Source organism: Myxocyprinus asiaticus, chromosome 1 (genome assembly GCF_019703515.2).
Source record: "Myxocyprinus asiaticus isolate MX2 ecotype Aquarium Trade chromosome 1, UBuf_Myxa_2, whole genome shotgun sequence".
Classification (NCBI taxonomy): Eukaryota; Metazoa; Chordata; class Actinopteri; order Cypriniformes; family Catostomidae; genus Myxocyprinus; species Myxocyprinus asiaticus.
The window spans coordinates 54,577,364-54,596,629 of NC_059344.1; the positions used below are offsets into that span (position 1 = coordinate 54,577,364).

At 37.1% G+C, this 19,266-nt stretch overlaps 1 pseudogene; it reads left to right on the forward strand.

Annotated features, from left to right (window-relative positions):
* Nucleotides 1-3,939: 3,939 nt before the first annotated feature.
* On the forward strand, nucleotides 3,940-18,197 carry LOC127440123 (cellular tumor antigen p53-like; annotated as a pseudogene).
* The last annotated feature ends 1,069 nt before the right edge of the window (nucleotides 18,198-19,266 follow it).

Below are 19,266 nucleotides of genomic sequence, written 5' to 3' on the forward strand. Positions count from 1 at the left end.
TTCATAAAACATTTGACAGACTTTGCTCTCCTCTGCGTGTTTATGACAAGGCACAAGAGCAACAGTTATGCTCTACCTGCTCACGAGATGGTCTGTTCAAGCAAAAAGTCATTTTGTTTATCTAAAAACAGGTTTGCCACAGTGATATTAACAACAGAACACAACACAGCTATATACAAACAAGTGAACAGAACTTATTAAACATGTCTGAAGAGTTTGTAATCGAAGAGAACATTTCTATGCCCAACCTAATTTTTTGAACCGGAGTTCTCAATGAAACAGAGAGGGATAGAGGAGGCAGAAATGTCTGTCACCTCTTCTCCATTCTGAACCGGTGTGTGTGTGACAGACCTCCGCCTGAAGAGACTGAGCAAAAATATTCTTGGCCAAAATCAAGTCGTTTTTAACCGGCTCTTGAGATGCTGGCTTCAATATACTGTTATGAGAATGATTTTGGACCATTGCCAGTTCACAGAGGATGGGCTTACCTGGCGCAATGCCAGAAACAAAAAACAAGCAATCGACAGAATGTCCCTCACTTGTCACAGCTGGTTAGGACAAAAACTCTAATTAACATGGAAAAGATACCTTTTATTGTGTGTTGTTTGGCGTCTGATCTGGACACAGTGTGACTGTGGCTGCATTCAGCCTCTTCAATCCCTCTAAGTTTGATTTCTGAGTACCCCGTTTCAAACAAAGAAGGCTGGGCATAGAAATGCATCTATTCTCAGACTACAAACTCATCAGACATGCTTAGTAAGTTCTGTTCTCTGGTTTGTGTGCAGCTGTGTTGTGTTCTGTTGTTAGTATTGTTGTGGCAGACCTGTTTTTAGATAAACAAAACAAGTTTTTGCTTGACCACCTCATGAGCACGTTGAGGGTAACTGTTGCTCTTGTGCCCTGTCATGAATGCGCAAAGGAGAGCAACGGTCGGCCAACAGTTTCACTAAATAATGCATTAGATTTCGGTTTGTTTCTAATCAAACCTTACTGTATGCTTTCATATCAATCATGAGTCTCATGGAATAATATATTAGACTTCTGAATTATACTTCTGCATCATTTTGAAGCTTGAAGAGGTGGTCACCATAAACTGCCATTGTATGACATCACTGAGCACAATCTTTTTTTCACAATTTCTCTCTTTGTGCCAAGAAAAAGGAAGAAAGTCATATGGGGTTATAACAACACAGGAGTGAGTGTACAATCCAAAAGCTGAGAGTAATTATAACTATGAAGTTAAACATTAATAAACTTTTGGGACATTAAGCATTCTTACCTCAGGGATGAAACTATTATTTGAGCATATGGTTATTTTCAAAGATGCACTTCTTCAGTGCAGCTTTTATCATAATCATCACAGACACAGTGAGCAACGTGCCCTCCTTGAATGTTTAGAACTCAGCAGCACTCGCCAAGACTGGGTAACTGGGCTGACCTAGTCTCCATTGTCCAGCATTTCATTGCTCATAAATCCCTTATATTTTCAAATATATGCCTCAGGGGTCATAAACTCTGCCTATAACCCCCTCCCCAGCAAACCCATTTCCAGGTCACATGAAAAGTATCCCCACACAGGCAACAGGTGTTTCTCAATTGTGGACTATACCATTTATATCTTCTTTAGGTGAGTGGGTCTTTTTTTAGGTGAGATTTATGAAGCCAGGGGATAGAGTCTCATCTGTGCTGTGACACAGAAACAGTAAGCAATGCAATGGAAAAATGTCTGACGTCGTTCTCTCAATTTAATAGCCCTCCCTTACAAACCCACCACACACCCCCAATAGGTTGCCCCCAACTCACACCACTTTCTCTCCCTCCCTTGTCTCGTTTCCATCTTACTCCCTCCCTCCTTGATTCCTGATGTTCCTGGCTTAGAAAGAGTGGTTGAATCTGACATCTGTCAGCTGAAGTAAGGGCCCCAGCCAGAGTTATGTGTGCTTCACTCACTAAACCCGGAGAAACAAGATCCCTTATAGACGAACACCATGTCTGCTGCAGTTCAGGGAGTCCAATAATGCATATTCACTGCTCCATGTAGACAGCATATTTATCTGACATTTTGATTAAGTTCCAATACATGTTCCTGTAGAAAAGTATTCAAATACCTCTTTAGATGAGTATGAGTTCTCTGCATGGGTGCATTAAACAAATAATTATTAAAGGGATAGTTTACCCAGATATGAAGATTTTGTCATTATTTACTCACCATCCAGGAATGGTATTAGGATGCGATCTTTGATGGGGCACTTTTGATGGGGGGGTGGGCAATGTTTATAGTTTCGCTGTCAGTCTGGGAGATGTCAGCCACAGACAGCCAAAGTAACCATTAACTTTTATTGTATGAAAGAAGATGCAATGAAAGTGAATGGTGACTGAGACTTTTTTTTTTAGAAATGGCTTAATTTTCATTGATCACTCGGTAAAATATATAAAATTTGATAATAACAATTCCTTTAAGAATAGAAATGTGATACATCTATACTATGTATTAAAGTACCGCAAGGTGTTTTAGCATCAGACCCTACCATCCCAAAAAAGAATTGCAATCAAATATATAAACCAACAGTACAGAATGTTCATTTAAGATAATGATCACAAGGATGATAGTGATAACTGATTTTGTAACAAAATTATATAAAGATAATTTAAAACTGTAAGGAGCATATAAGCCATACACAATGTGAAGAAAAAGCATAATGGTGGCAGGAATAATTTTTTCTATATAAGAATTGTAATTATGGTGCTTCTGTTGGCACAAATGGAAAAAATAGCTTGACAAGCCTTAAAGAGATAGTTAAGCCAAATATGAAAATTCTGTCATCATTTACTCACTCTCATGTCTTTCCAATCCTGTATGATTTTCTTTCTTTTGTGGAACACAAAAACACATAGCCCAGAGCATTTCACTGCCTCCGCTGACCAGCCTGCCTTCTTTCCATAGTGCATCCTGCTGCCATCTCTTCCCCAGGTAAACGACGCACACACACCCGACCGTCCACGTGATCTAAAAGAAAACATGATTCATCAGACCAGGCCACCTTCTTCCATTGCTTCATGGTCCAGTTCTGACGCTCAGGTGCCCATTGTAGTCGCTTTCAGCAGTGGACAGGGGTCAGCATGGGCACTCTGACCGGTCTGCAGCTACACAGCTCCATACGCAGCAAGCTGCGTTACTTAACATGGCCAGCATACATTTTTTCATCAATTTGTGCTACAGTAGCTCTTCTGTGGGATCGCACCAGATGGGCTAACCTTCGCTCCCCACGTGCATCATTGAGCCTTTGGCGCCCATGACCCTGTCACCGGTTCACCGGTTGTCCTACTTTGGACCACTTTTGGTAGGTACACCCAATAAGACCTGCCGTTTTGGAGATGCTCTGATACAGTCGTCTAGCCATCACAATCTGGCCCTGGTCAAGGTCATACAGATCCTTATGCTCACCCATTTTTCCTGTTTCCAACACATGAAATTCAAGAACTGACTGTTCACTTGCTGCCTAATATATCCCACCACTTGACAGGTGCCATTGTAATGAGATAATCTATGTTATTACTTCACCTGTCAGTGGTTTTAATGTTGTGGCTGATTAGTGTATACAAATTCATAAAGGTGTCTTTTGAAATGAGCCATTAATTAAATAGATTTATGGTGTATAGCTGTCAATAATCAGCTTTATATACCCTATAAGGAAATCACAGAAGAACAGATACTAATAAATTTAGTAATCAACACTCTTAGTGTCAATCTTACCCCATTGATTCATCTTTGGTTGCTGTTCCAATGGTGACTGTCATTGCATAGTGTACTATTGCTGATTTGAATAAAAGAGCCTGCTAAATGTCACATAAAACAAAGGGAATTGTTCCTTTCTTTCAGTGAACTGGTTAAAAATGTTGTTACTTATTTAAGGCACTACACTCCATCACTTACAAAAAATGACCACAGCAACCATAGATTCCATGACAGAAATATTGCGACAGCTACTTTCTGACAACAACAACAACAACAAAAAGCACGTGAGCAGCAGTTATGATCCACCCTCTCGCGAGATGGGGCATTCAAGCGAAAACTTCTTTTGTTTATCTAAAAACAGGTACGTCACAGCGATAGTGACAGCACAAAACAGCAAACAGAACTTACAAAACAATTGCATAATAAAATGGCATATCAAACAAAACTATTGCTGTATCAGGGGGCCTGGGTAGCTCAGCGAGTAAAGACACCAACTACCTCCCCTGGAGTCATGAGTTCAAATCCAGGGCATGCTGAGTGACTCCTACCAGGTCTCCTTAGCAACCAGATTGGCCCAGTTGCTAGGGAGGGTAGAGTCACATGGGGTAACCTCCTTGTGGTCACAATTAGGGGTTCTTGCTCTCAATGGGGCGTGTGGTAAATTGTGCATGGATTGTGGAGAGTAACATGAGCCTCCACATGTAACCTTGAATACATGAGAGTATAAACAACTTAATCATTAATTTCTAAAAAGTTTTAAAACACATTTTTCAAGGTAAAAAATATTTTTATGAAAATCATGAATTTTAAATTAAAAATATAGAGAAGTTTTCTCAGGGTTATACCAAATGGCCTGAACAAAATGTGACTTTCCATAAAAATTATAAATATCAGATATTTAACCAACTTTTTGAATGTCTATGAATGTGCAGAATGCGCATGCGCCTGGAATTTACATTTGATTCGAGGACTGGAACTAACTGCTGATAAAAAAAAAAAGAAAAAAAGAGATATAAAGAAGCACAGACACAACAATATTGCATTAGTTACATACAGTGTACTCACTGGTCAGGTATCATGTATGTGAAAATGATTCTGTAATCCACCCGTTCACTGAGGGCTTTGATCTGGATCTCCCAATAAACAATGATGGTGACATTACACCTTCTGAGGAGGCATCGGTTGTGGGAAACCAACCCCCTTCTGCCACTGTAGTCCCCACCACCACGGACTATCCAGGCCAATATGACTTCCAATTATGCTTTAATCAGTCCAGTATGACAAAATCTGCTACATCCACTGTGAGAGATGAGAAACACTGTCCTATAGGGTATCTGGCCTGTGCAAATGCAGTCATATGTCTACACTGCTCAACAATAAGTATTTTTTCTGCTGGGCCTATTGGGCCAGTATTTCAAATGTTTACATGCTCTGCTTACATTTCCCCTGGCCCTGCCAAAATTTGATGAATAACTATTTTTAGCAACATATTTTTGTCTGATTTTTGTTTTTTTCATCAAATGTTAAGTTTTCTTTACAAGAAAATCTGCAATGCTGAAAAACAGTGGCATATGGATTGAAATTACTATATTTAAATTTGTTTATAATTTTCAACCCATTCCAATTGATACTTTTGTTTTATTAGCTTACAATGCAAGTGAATGGTGATCAGTCCTTTATTTCTCTAAATTTCCACTTTCACTTTTACATCTGAAAGTGAAAGTGGAGATTTAGAGTAATAAAGGACTTAAATATTATTCTGTTTCTCACCCACACCTATTATATTGCTTCTGAAGACATGGATTGTACTACTGGAGTCATATGGCTTACTTTTATGTTTCCTTTGTGATTTCTGGAGCTACAAATGTCTGATCACGATTCACTTGCATTGTATGGACCTACAGAGCTGAGATATTCTTCTAAAAATCTTTGTTTGTGTTCAGCAGAAGAAAGTCATACACATCTGGGATGGAAAGAGAGTGAGTAAATGATGAGAGAATTTTGGGTGAACTCTTCCTTTAACAAATGTAAAATGAATTGAAAATGCAGCCCCTATAGGGCAAGTGGTGGTTCTGTCAACTGGTCTGAAACCCTTTCACACTGGCCCCAGGCCAGCGGGCAATCCTAACTGTTGATCCCTGATCGATATTTCGCAATACTTTTTCTCACAACATCAGTACTTTGAATAATTGTATCACTGTTTGTTTTATTGTACATTTCTGACTTGATCTAGGTTTTGCTTAAAACAATTTTTCAGCCTTTTTTAACTTTAGGAATCAGCAATAAAAATCAGTGAGAATGATCTGAACACCAAAGTTAATGCAAAAGAGATTTTAGGTATTCCACTGTTAAAAACCTATCCATGTAGTTATACTCATTTTAAAATAAAATGATAATTGCATTCATTGGGCCTCATTCATGAAACTCAAGAAGAACAAATGTTTTGTGTATCATTCGCAAATCCATTCTATTTTGTTGCGTTCAATTCAAAGGGAAGAATGATTTACATGCATTCGTTCTGCTTGTGTTTCCTGAATGAGGTTTGTTGTGTGTAAATGTACATTGTCATCCTATCCACCTTTTTCCTGAACGCGGAAGTGTTCCACGATTCGACCATTTTTAATTTCTCATCTCCAGTGTTTTCACTTGCGTCTGCGTTTTATCTTAGTGGGTAATGTTTAAGGTATTACATTTGTAAAAATTGTCAAAAAACAAGTGTCTCTATAGTGCCGATACTTCACAGAGTCGAGATGACAGTCTGTTATTGAAAGCGCCTCATCTGAATGTGTAGACGACATGAAGCAATGGTGAGAGGTTTGTTACGTTTATATATATATATATATATATATATATATATATATATATATATATATATATATATATATACACTACTACAACTACTATGAGTTGTAATGACAGCCAAAAACTGCACAAATTCAGCCTGAAATTTTTAATTTTTATTTTTTTTATTAAATGGTGGTGTTCTTCATCTGGATCACTCCATTTTGAATTTTTTTTACATTGTGTCTGGAGACCAGAAACATAAATCTGGCAATTAAAATCATCATGGCACCACCCAGTGATTGTTCAGGAAAACTGTGGATATTTTTAATCTGTCTAATAGGCATCCATGCTTGAGAAGATAGTACATGAAGTTACTGTACATTATATTAGTGGAGCTTTCTTTTTCTTACCTTGTGCCTTGAGTTGTAGTTCCACAGGGGGGAAAAAAACCCTAATTTTGTAAATGATCTGGGTATCTGCACCAAGGTCTATTTCATCCTTAGCAACTTACTTAACTTGTTCTGCAAAAACTTTAGAGATGATGAAGATTAGCTCTGAAGTCAGCACTTTGCAGCCCCTGAGGTCTGAAGATAACAGAAACGTAACATTACTGGGCATGTTCTGAGGCTGCATTTGTATTGGCTACGAAAGGGTTAACAAAGCCCATTGGAGGAAGGTGCTCCGTTTTGTGAATGACAGGTTGATGCAGCCCCCCCACCCCCAACACTACCCATACAAACCTAAAATCTATCAGGAACAATGTGGAGCATTTTCTGTATATTGGCTAAAACAGTGTAAGATGCTTGTTTGAAATTATGTAAAATGTTTACTGTAAAGTTTGTTTGTTTTTGGTGATTTCCATTGCTGTTTTATTTTGCTTAAATGATTAGAATTGTGTGAACTGACCTGTGACCCTCATCATGTCTTCCCCACAGTATTCGCCAATGCTGAATAAGCTGTACTGCTAACTGGCCAAAACCTGCCCTGTGGATGTATTGGTTGGCAGAGAGCCACCTCCTGGAGCTGTGCTAAGATTATCTGCGATTTATAAAAAATCAGAGCATGTTTCTGAGGTGGTAATCCGCTGCCCGCACCACCAGAGCATCGCTGAGAACAATGAAGGTTTGTGTGTATAACTATTGAACTTCTTTAAAACTATAGTAACAAACATTTTTACTGGAAAAATAATATAGGAGTTTTAACACAAACAAGCTTATACAGTTGTGGCCAAAAATGTTGGTACCCTTGGTAAATATGAGCAAAGAAGGCTGTGAAAAAAAATCTGCAGTGTTTATCCTTTTGATCTTGAAAATTACAAAAATCTAACCTTTAATTTAAGTAAAACAATTGAAACGGGGGAAATATCTCATTAAATATTTTTATCCAAAACGCATTGGCCATAATTATTGGCACCCTTTTATTCAATGCTTTTTGCAACCTCCCTTTACCAAGATAACAGCTCTGAATTTTCTCCTATAATGCCTAATGAGGTTGGAGAACACCTGGCAAGGGATCTGAGACCATTCCTCCATACAGAATCTCTACAGATCCTTCAAATTCAGAGGTCCATGTTGGTGGACTCTGTTCTTCAGTTCACCCCACAAATTTTCTATGGGGTTCAGGTCAGAGGACTGGGATGGCCATGGCAGAACCTTGATTTTGTGGTCAGTGAACCATTTTTGTGTTGATTTTGATGTTTGTTTTGGATCATTGTCCTGCTGAAAGATCCAACCAGGGCCCATTGTAAGCTTTCTGGCAGAGGCAGCCAGGTTTTGATTTTTTATCTGTTGGTATTTAATGAAGCCTGTGATGCCATGCATCCGAACAAGATGTCCAGGGTAGGGTTGCACCAGCTGTGCGTAAGGTCTCACTTAAGTTGGGACATAAATTTCACACTAAGGGCTTTGTAACTACTAGTTAGTTTGTAACTAAGTCAGTGCTTAATTTGGTTGCACCACCTGTTCTTAAGGCAAGACCTACCATACGTAATAAAACAAGATTTCATTAATCTACTGTATATACTGTACATGTATATATTATATGTATAAATCACATACTGTATATACATGTATATATGTATACTGTAAATATGTATATGTATGTACATGTATGTATATACAGTAGGGATGGGCATTTTGGTCATTATGTCTACTCGAATACTCTAGGGGCAATGACATGTACATAACTGTTTATATAATAACATGTCTGACAAACATTTCTGGCTGCTGCATTGCGTCTTGTTGTTCCAGTGTATCGTCTATTCATTATTATAGGCTGTTATAAAATAATCTGTTACAAAATGTACAAAAGATTGCATAATCAAAATATAATGCATCATAATTTGTCTTGTGAAGATTCGCTGCCCAACTCAATGAAAGAATGTGCACAACGTGCGTCTGTCTCTTCTTCCTTCAGGTTACTGTAGTGATCATACTAAAAATACATTTTTTTTTTTTTTTTTTTTTTGCAAAAACACCAAAACATTAAGTTCTGGTGACTTTAAGAGAATATATATATATATATATATATATATATATATATATATATATATATATATATATATATTTTTTTTTTTTTTTTTCTTTTTCTCTCGAGTATGTGTAGCATTCATGTAACTACTGGCTAGCAGTGGTTCCCAACCCTGTTCCTGGAGGCCCCCCAACACTACACATTTTGGATATCTTCCTTATCATACACACCTGATTCAACTCATCAACTCTTTAGTGGAGACTCCAAGACCTGAATTGGGTGGGTCAGAAAAGGGAGATATACAAAATGTGCAGTTGTTGGGAGGCCTCCAGGAACAGAGTTGAGAACCACTGGGCTAAAGCATTTCTTCCAGTAACCGTTCACAACAAACACGTTCTCGTTTGTTGTGAACACCACAATGAATAGAGCAAAACACAGGTGTCTTGAAACATGTACATTTGAAGTTCTTTTTAACTTTTTAATATGGCATCTAAAAATGCTGCGCTTCTGTGAGAGATGCTAAAAACACTGTGAAATGTGACACAGTTGTCAAAAGACACACATCTATGAATGTTTATATGGTAAACGATTGAAAAAGCATGAACGGACACTAAGGCTGCCCCCTAATAGTCGACCAAAGTTAGTCGATGAGAATAGTCTTGGTCGACCAAGTTTTGGTTGGTTGGTCGCAGAAAAAAAAAACAGACGAACACCGGTATTACTGCTGGTTGGATGCTATGGTGGTATTATGGGGTACTTTTCATTAAGCAGGGTTAGGGTTAAGCCTACACAATAAAGCAAGACACCTTAATTTCAAACTTTGAACTTTATTTTTTATTTATTTTAACTAAAATTAAAATGAAACTGGAAAAATTGTGCAATTAAAATGTGCGTTCAACTTTTGAAAGATGGCTTTACAACAGTTGTGAAGGGCAACATCTCTCTGGCAAAGAACCTACTTCATCTGTGCATTCTGTACTGGTCGGGTATTTAGTTGTCCGGGAAATACATCATGTGTGTGAATAAATTTGTTTTGTTCCCTCCTTCACGATATATATATATATATATATATATATATATATATATATATATATATATATATATATATATACTACCGGTCAAGAGTTTTGAAACACTTACTCGTTCTTTATTATAATTTTTTTCACATTTTAGAATAATAGTAAAGTCATCAAAACTATGGAATAACATAAATGGAACTATGGGAATTATGTTGTGACTAAACAAAATCCAAAATAAATCAAAACTGTGTTATATTTGAGCATCTTCAAAGTAGTCACCCTTTGCCTAGAATTTGCAGACATGTACTCTTGACATTTTCTCAACCAACTTCTTGAGGTATCACCCTGGGATGCTTTTTAAACAGCATTGAAGGAGTTCCCATCTATGTTGGGTACTTATTGGCTGCTTTTCTTTATTATTTGGTCCAAGTCATCAATTTCAAAAACTTTTTTTTTTTATTTTATTAAATTTTAGTTTTATAATGAAATAAATTAATATGGTGGCACAATTATATTTTTGTCTAGAGAACTAATTTCAAACATTTAAGCATACACCTTCAGATCAAAAGATTTTTAAGATCATGAGAAATATTTCAGTCGTGTTTCAAAACTTTTGACCGGTAGTATATATATATATATATATATATATATATATATATATATATATATATATATATATATATATATATATATATATATATTGCAATATCCAATTACATGGCAACCCCCAGGCTGAGGGATCGGTGAATATTCTTGCTTTAGTGATTTTTGCATTGAAAATTAAATTAATTTATTTAAAAAAGAAAAAGAAAAGAAAAAAAAAATTTCTAAATTCAAATTGCACTCCAAACGAAATGAAAAGACAATTAAAATAACGAAGTGATCAAAAAAATTATATATTATAATATATATAATATAAGTAACCACCTTTCCATTTACCATCAGGCATGTATTCGTCTAAACAAAATTACTTTTTTTACTTAAACAAGTGAGACAAAAGTAATAATTATAATGATAATAATCACTGAAATATAAATCATTGTTTATTTTTATTTTTTTTTCTCCCCTTGTCTCCCCAATTTGGAATGCCCAATTCCCAATGTGCTCTAAGTCCTCTTGGTGGCGTTGTGACTCACCTTAATCCTGGTTGCGGAGGACGAATCTCAGTTGCCTCCGCGTCTGAGACCGTCAATCCACGTATCTTATCACATGGCTTGTTGAGTGCGTTACCGCGGAGACCTAGCAGGTGTGGAGGCCCATGCTATTCTCCGTGGCATCCACGCACAACACACCACGTGCCCCACCGAGAGCGAGAACCACATTATAGCGACCACGAGGAGGTTAACCCAACATGACTCTACCCACCCTAGCAACCGGGCCAACTGGTTGCTTAGGAAGCCTCACTGGAGTCACTCAGCACGCCCTGGATTTGAACTTGCAACTCCAGGTGTGGTAGTCAGCGTCTTTACTTGCTAAACTACCCAGGCCCCCATTATTTTATGTTTTAATCACAGATGTATAGGCTGCAGAGTTGTGGTCACAATGAACTGCTCTGTGGAAATAAAGTGAACTGAACTCAAAACACCTCCTGAGTTGAGATGTCTGAGGTCATTTGCAGCACTCATAGACGATATTGTTCTTGCAAAAAAACAAATAAATTCAGAAGACAAAAACAAAGAAAGAGTGAGAGCCTTTTACATGTGCATGTTCCACGAGACTGCACGCCTCCGTACAAACAGCGTGTCATATATGCGCATAAACGGCTTTTCTGTCATGTGTTTCTTCAAGCGAGTGTCTGTGTGTCTACGGGCAAATTATTTGTAATATTAAATTGATAATTATAATAGCCTAATAATAATAATAATAATAATAATAATAATAATAATAATTGAATACATTAATGGGAAAACGAGCCAACTGTCGTCTTGACATCGTCAAAGGCATCAGCTATTGGCGATCACTCTGACCATCGTCGATCCCCGATATCATCGTCTGTCAGCACAACCCTAATGTATATTTCTCTCTATAAATTAACACGGGAATGTTCAGACAGTCTCCTTGCTTGTTTTTCTGACATATTCAGAATCATTACCACTTTTGTCGGTGTCGCTGCGGCTCGCTTGGTGCGTCATTATTACGGTTTAGTATTTCTCTGTAATGTAGAACAGTGTTAGCAATGTTACTTAAAACATTCTTTCTCAGCCCTGGAACTCAAACCATTTTCTGATTCCCCCCCAGATACATATATTTAAGTAATTAAATTAATATCATAAACATGTGACAACTAGTCGACAAATGGCTTAAACTAACCACTACTTGTCGACAACGAAAATCTTTGTTGACTAATGGCTTAAACTAACCACTACTAGTCGACTAGGAAAATCTTTGGTCAGGGCAGCACTAGCGGGGACAAAAACACATTTGGCTTGAACAGCCCCTTAATCACAGGACACTGAACTAGCTAAAGTTTCTCGAAGTTACCTCTCAAATAGGCAGTGTTTTGTTTCAGTTGATTGAAGGTATATACTAACTTTATCCAATGCTGTTTGCTCTCTCTGTCCTTAAATATCATGATACTGTTTTAATGAGTGAGAAACCGCTCCAAATTATTCCATTAGAGAGAACTGGATGAATCACAATTGCAAGCCTGTTTAGCCAATTCACAGAAAGGAACCAACTCAAAAGAATGATTAATTTGCAAATTGGGCATCCCTGGTTCTTTTAAACAGACAACATTAGTACGGGACACACATCATATTTGCTGAAATATTTTCAGAGAAAATTTTTCTGCAGGTCAGTCGGAGCTCTCAAGGTACGCACAGTGCATATGGCCGTACAGCTGCAGGCACCACTGGTTTGAAACACTCGCAGCGTGTTGAGTCCACTGCCACATGCCTGGTGTGTGTGTGTCTCCCCAAGTGTTTGCTCCTGTGGGGAAAACCGCGATGCTCCTTATTGTTGTTGCTGTGATAATTCGTGAAGCATTCCATTCAACTCGGAGAGTCGGAATTTCCACCTTTCAACTGGAGAAAGTGCAACAGAATGACACTTTATCGGACTTCAAACTTCCATTTCGTCAAGATGCAGGTGTGTGTTACGTCACGCAAATATGCTGGCACCCAGGGCAGGGAGGTTTACAGTCCGTGACAAACATATTATTAAATAATATCCATTAACGAGTCAAAAGTTCTTACATCTGAAAGATAAAATGTATTTAGCAAATGTTTTGCAGAGACAGGGGTTCAAAACACGGTTAATTACAGTCTTTTGATGATCATAACGATAGCATTGCAGCATCGTATATCAGTTTGGTTGCAATGAGACATCAATGACAATCAATGTACCCCTCAAAATCACAGCGATCATTGCTGCCACGTCTGAGTACCCAAGTACTCATGCCCATCCCTAATATACAGTAGATATATGTATGTATATAAGTACTGTGTGTGTGTGTGTGTATATATATATATATATATACAGGTGCATCTCAATAAATTAGAATGTCGTGGAAAAGTTCATTTATTTCAGTAATTCAACTCAAATTGTGAAACTCGTGTATTAAATAAATTCAATACACACAGACTGAAGTAGTTTAAGTCTTTGGTTCTTTTAATTGTGATGATTTTGGCTCACATTTAACAAAAACCCACCAATTCACTATCTCAAAAAATTAGAATACATCATAAGACCAATAAAAAAAAATTTTTAGTGAATTGTTGGCCTTCTGGAAAGTATGTTCATTTACTATATATGTACTCAATACTTGGTAGGGGCTCCTTTTGCTTTAATTACTGCCTCAATTCGGCGTGGCATGGAGGTGATCAGTTTGTGGCACTGCTGAGGTGGTATGGAAGGCCAGGTTTCTTTGACAGTGGCCTTCAGCTCATCTGCATTTTTTGGTCTCTTGTTTCTCATTTTCCTCTTGACAATACCCCATAGATTCTCTATGGGGTTCAGGTCTGGTGAGTTTGCTGGCCAGTCAAGCACACCAACACCATGGTCATTTAACCAACTTTTGGTGCTTTTGGCAGTGTGGGCAGGTGCCAAATCCTGCTGGAAAATGAAATCAGCATCTTTAAAAAGCTGGTCAGCAGAAGGAAGCCTGAAGTGCTCCAAAATTTCTTGGTAAACGGGTGCAGTGACTTTGGTTTTCAAAAAACACAATGGACCAACACCAGCAGATGACATTGCACCCCAAATCATCACAGACTGTGGAAACTTAACACTGGATTTCAAGCAACTTGGGCTATGAGCTTCTCCACCCTTCCTCCAGACTCTAGGACCTTGGTTTCCAAATGAAATACAAAACTTGCTCTTATCTTAAAAGAGGACTTTGGACCACTGGGCAACAGTCCAGTTCTTCTTCTCCTTAGCCCAGGTAAGACGCCTCTGACATTGTCTGTGGTTCAGGAGTGGCTTAACAAGAGGAATACGACAACTGTAGCCAAATTCCTTGACATGTCTGTGTGTGGTGGCTCTTGATGCCTTGACCCCAGCCTCAGTCCATTCCTTGTGAAGTTCACCCAAATTCTTAAATCGATTTTGCTTGACAATCCTCATAAGGCTGCGGTTCTCTCGGTTGGTTGTGCATCTTTTTCTTCCACACTTTTTCCTTCCACTCAACTTTCTGTTAACATGCTTGGATACAGCACTCTGTGAACAGCCAGCTTCTTTGGCAATGAATGTTTGTGGCTTACCCTCCTTGTGAAGGGTGTCAATGATTGTCTTCTGGACAACTGTCAGATCAGCAGTCTTCCCCATGATTGTGTAGCCTAGTGAACAAAACTGATAGACCATTTTGAAGGCTCAGGAAACCTTTGCAGTTGTTTTGAGTTGATTAGCTGATTGGCATGTCACCATATTCAAATTTTTTGAGATAGTGAATTGGTGGGTTTTTGTTAAATGTGAGCCAAAATCATCACAATTAAAAGAACCAACGACTTAAACTACTTCAGTCTGTGTGCATTGAATTTATTTAATACACGAGTTTCACAATTTGAGTTGAATTACTGAAATAAATGAACTTTTCCACGACATTCTAATTTATTGAGATGCACCTGTATATATATATATATATATATATATATATATATATATATATATATATATATACACACACACACACACACAGTGTGTTTGTGTGTGTGTTTGTAGCTTAGTTTTTCTTATAATTAAAAAAAAATAAAAGTGAAATGTCAGACTGTGTCATTTTACAGGATATTGAATGGGGATGTGTATTATGTAATGCAAATGAGTTAAACAAATGAGGTAGATGATAGACTGACCTATGAAACTGCATGTTATAATAAAATGATAAGCACTTGTGTTTACTTCATTGTAAACATATAGTTATCCAGATACTTCTAGATTTCAATTAGGTTTAATAATACTTCTAGAGAGTTTGAGAAAAATTATCATCTTGATCATTTAAATCTATTAATGCCTGTCAGTGTCATGTTTATGGCTCTGCACATTGGTATGCCTAGCACTCAATGTCAGTTTGTTTGTTGCAATTTCTTAATGAACCAAGATTTCAGACTATGTACTGATTTTGTGCTTTATAATTAATGTGTTTTGACATATTTAACACCAGAACTACAGAACTTAAGACCAGAACTTACTTTGTCTGAGAAGGTGTTATAAATATAATTCGATTTGTTCATTTACAAAGTTTGATAGTCACCAATATGTAATAATGTCTGTAAACGTTTTATATATTACATTCCAAGTTGAAGTAGGTGTTGAATAGGAAAAAGCTTAGTTTTGGGGTTGATGTACATTCACTGTTCGGTCACTGTTCAGATTCTTTTGTCTGTGTAGTGTCTATATTGATTGGCCTCTTCTATTTTCTCAGGTGTTTCTCATCACAGTCATCTCATGCATGTGGAGGGCAGTCAGAGAGCGCAGTATCATGTGGACCTGCACACCAGGAGGCATAGTGTAACGCTGCCCTATAAGTCTCCACAGGTACACCAGAATTGAGCAAAAATATCACAAAAATCTAATAAATATAAGGAAATTTTTAAATAGTTATTTCCAGGCCTGAAAAAGTCATGGAAATAAGTGAAATCTGTAAAAACATGGAAAAGTCTTGGAAATTTCTTTAGAAAATATATATTTATTTCTAGCTTTGGCTAGAATATTGCTATTTGTGAGTGGTTGTATAGAGAAACCTTTGTGCAAGCCAGCGTTAAATATCAATCTATCTATTGAGGTTCGATTACATATATATAGATTACATTTATTAGTTATAAAAGTTTATTTATTAATGTATTAATGATTTACATCTATTAATTCAGGAAGATTGTTACCTGGTATATACGATTGGAAATCTCTATAGAGCAATCTCTATAAAAAAAAAAAATATATATATATATATATATATATATATATATATATATATATATATATATATATATATATATATATATATATATATATATATTATTCAATAGTTATTAACAGCTGGAAAAGTCATGGAAATATATTGGTCAAAAAGTGTGGGAACCCTGGGCGTGTCACGTCCTGCTTACAGTGAAATGGATTTCTGTAATTGCAAATGTTTGTGTTTGTTTAACTCTGTCTCTCTAGCTGGGTTCAGTGGGAACCACCATACTGATTGGTGCCAGATGGGCTGGTTTGAGTATTTCTGTAACTGCTGATCTCCTGGGATTGTCACATACAACAGTCTCTAAAATTTACTCTGAATGGTGCCAAAAACAAAAAACATCCAGACGGAAATGCCTTGTTGATGAGAGAGGTCAACAGAGAATGGCCAGACTGGTTCGAACTGACAAAGTCTACGGTAACTCCGATAACTGCTCAGTACAATTGTGGTGAGAATATCATCTCATGCTATTCTGAGATGCAGGTTGGCGCTGTTTTGGCGGCACGAGGGGGACCTACACAATATTAGGCAGGTGTATATAATACTGTGTGTGTGTGTGTGTGTATATATATATATATATATATATATATATATATATATATATATATATATATATATATACACACACACACACACATATACATACACACACACACACACACACACACACACACACAAATGTAATGTAGTTACAATGTGGGTTCTTGGTCGGCAGTGTTTTGAGGTCCGGGTTTGTGCCTGCCCAGGCCGTGACTGCAAAACTGAGGAAGAGAATCTAAAGAAGATTACTGGGGAGAAGTCTACTGGGAAAAAGAGAAGTAAGAGAAAGGAAATGAGGTGGCTGGAAATAAGAACCCTGCTGGAAAAAAAAAAAAAAAAAAAAAAAAAAGACAAACTAGCCTAAGCTGGTTAGCTGGTCCTCCAGTCAGTAAGCTAGGTTTAGAGGGGTCTGGGCACTTTTTAGCTGTTCTGACTAGGAGATCAGCTTAAACTGAATAAGATAAGCAAACCAGTTTAGGATGCTTTTAAGCTGGTTGTTTCAGCAGGCATTCATGGGTTAGACATTGATTTTGAGGCTGTTATTTTAAATAATATGCACAATAATTATTCAGTACAAATTATTTTATTGGCCTCATTATACAGTAATTATGCGTTATTTACATTGTAATCGCAGTTTTACCCTTTTTCTACAAAACAGAATGTCAGATTCAGGATCAGTTGAAAGAGCCGCATCCTATACCTGATCCTGAATAGAGTAAGAAGAGGAAGGCTGACTCCAGTACTGATGACGAAACATTCTACCTGTGCGTAACATGGAACCAATAATAGATTTGTATTTTTATTAAAAGGATTTCTTAAATACTATATGTATTCAGTATTTATCAAATGCATTATCGCTATCCTCTTACATTCCTTAAATTTTTTTCCAGGTCCGTGGAAAGGACAGGTTTGAAATGTTGAAGAAGATCAATAGTAGCTTAGAATTGATGGATGTGATGCCTGTGACAGAACAGGAAAAGTACAGGCAAAAACAGTACAACTCAGTTAGCCATGATGTGTGTATTGGATACCTGAATTAGAACTAATGTACAAAGGTTGCCATTAAAGGCACTGTTTGTGTTCGTTGTGGTAATGCTGATTAACATTTCCTCATATCTCCCTCTTGTTTTTACTTGCAAAATAAGTTGGGTTTTTCCTTCCCTGTAGATCCAACAGAAATGCCTCCAAGAACAAGCAACCTTGCATTCAACCGAAGAGTGGCAAAAAACTGCTTTTGAAAGGGAGAAGTGATTCTGAGTAAAACATGTCTTGAAAATGTCATGCTATTACATTTAGTTGCATATAAATCCAACTGTATTCTAATTTGGTTTACCAAAGTTGTGTTGAACCTGTAAGATTCTGCATTTTTTTGTATTTCACTGCCACAGTCTAAAAATTGAAGTGGCCAGACACTTTTCAGACAAAACTTTTCACAAAAATAAATTTATTGGGTTTTAAATTGTAATATAAAACCATAAACATGACAACCAGACATTGGCCGTGTTTGCCGAAGCACTAAGCAGAATGTTTGTAGCAGAAAACTCGTAAAAAATCGATTTTGTGGACACCCACTACACAGTGTACTAAAGTATTCCATCCAAGATATGTATGACTTCTGTAGAACACAAACAGATATTTTAAGAAGAATATTTCATCTCTGTAGGTCCATACAATGCAAGTGAATGGTGGCCAGAAATGTCATTCTCCATAAGCACATTAAGGCAGCGTAAAAGTAACCCATACAACTCCAGTGGTTAAATCCATGTCTTCAGAAGTGTTATGATAGATGTGGTGAGAAACAAATCAATATTTAAGTCCTTTTTAAACATAAATCTTCACTTGCACTTCCACATTCTTCTTTTTTTTTAAGAATTTGCATTCTTTGTGCATATCGCCACCTACTGAACGGGGCTGGTCAAAGGTGGAGATTTATAGTAAAAAAGGACTAAACTATTGATCTGTTTCTCACCCACATCTATTATATCTCTTCAAGGATTTAACCACTGGAGTCTTATGGATTACTTTTATGCTGCTTTTTGGACCTTCTGAGTTCTGTTCACCATTCACTTGCATCGTATGGACCTACAGAGCTGAAATTTTCTTCTAAAGATTTTCATTCCTGTTCTGCAGAAGTAAGTAAGTCATACACATCTGGGATGACATGAGGGTGAGTAAATGATAAGATAATTTTCATTTTTGGGTGAACTATCCCATTAAGTAAAGTCTATTTGTCTGCCAGTGCTATGTGTGGCCCTAAAAAACCCATGCACATGCAAAAATGCACCTCCCAATACAGCACCAACTTAAATAATCTCATGGCCCTGTATAAA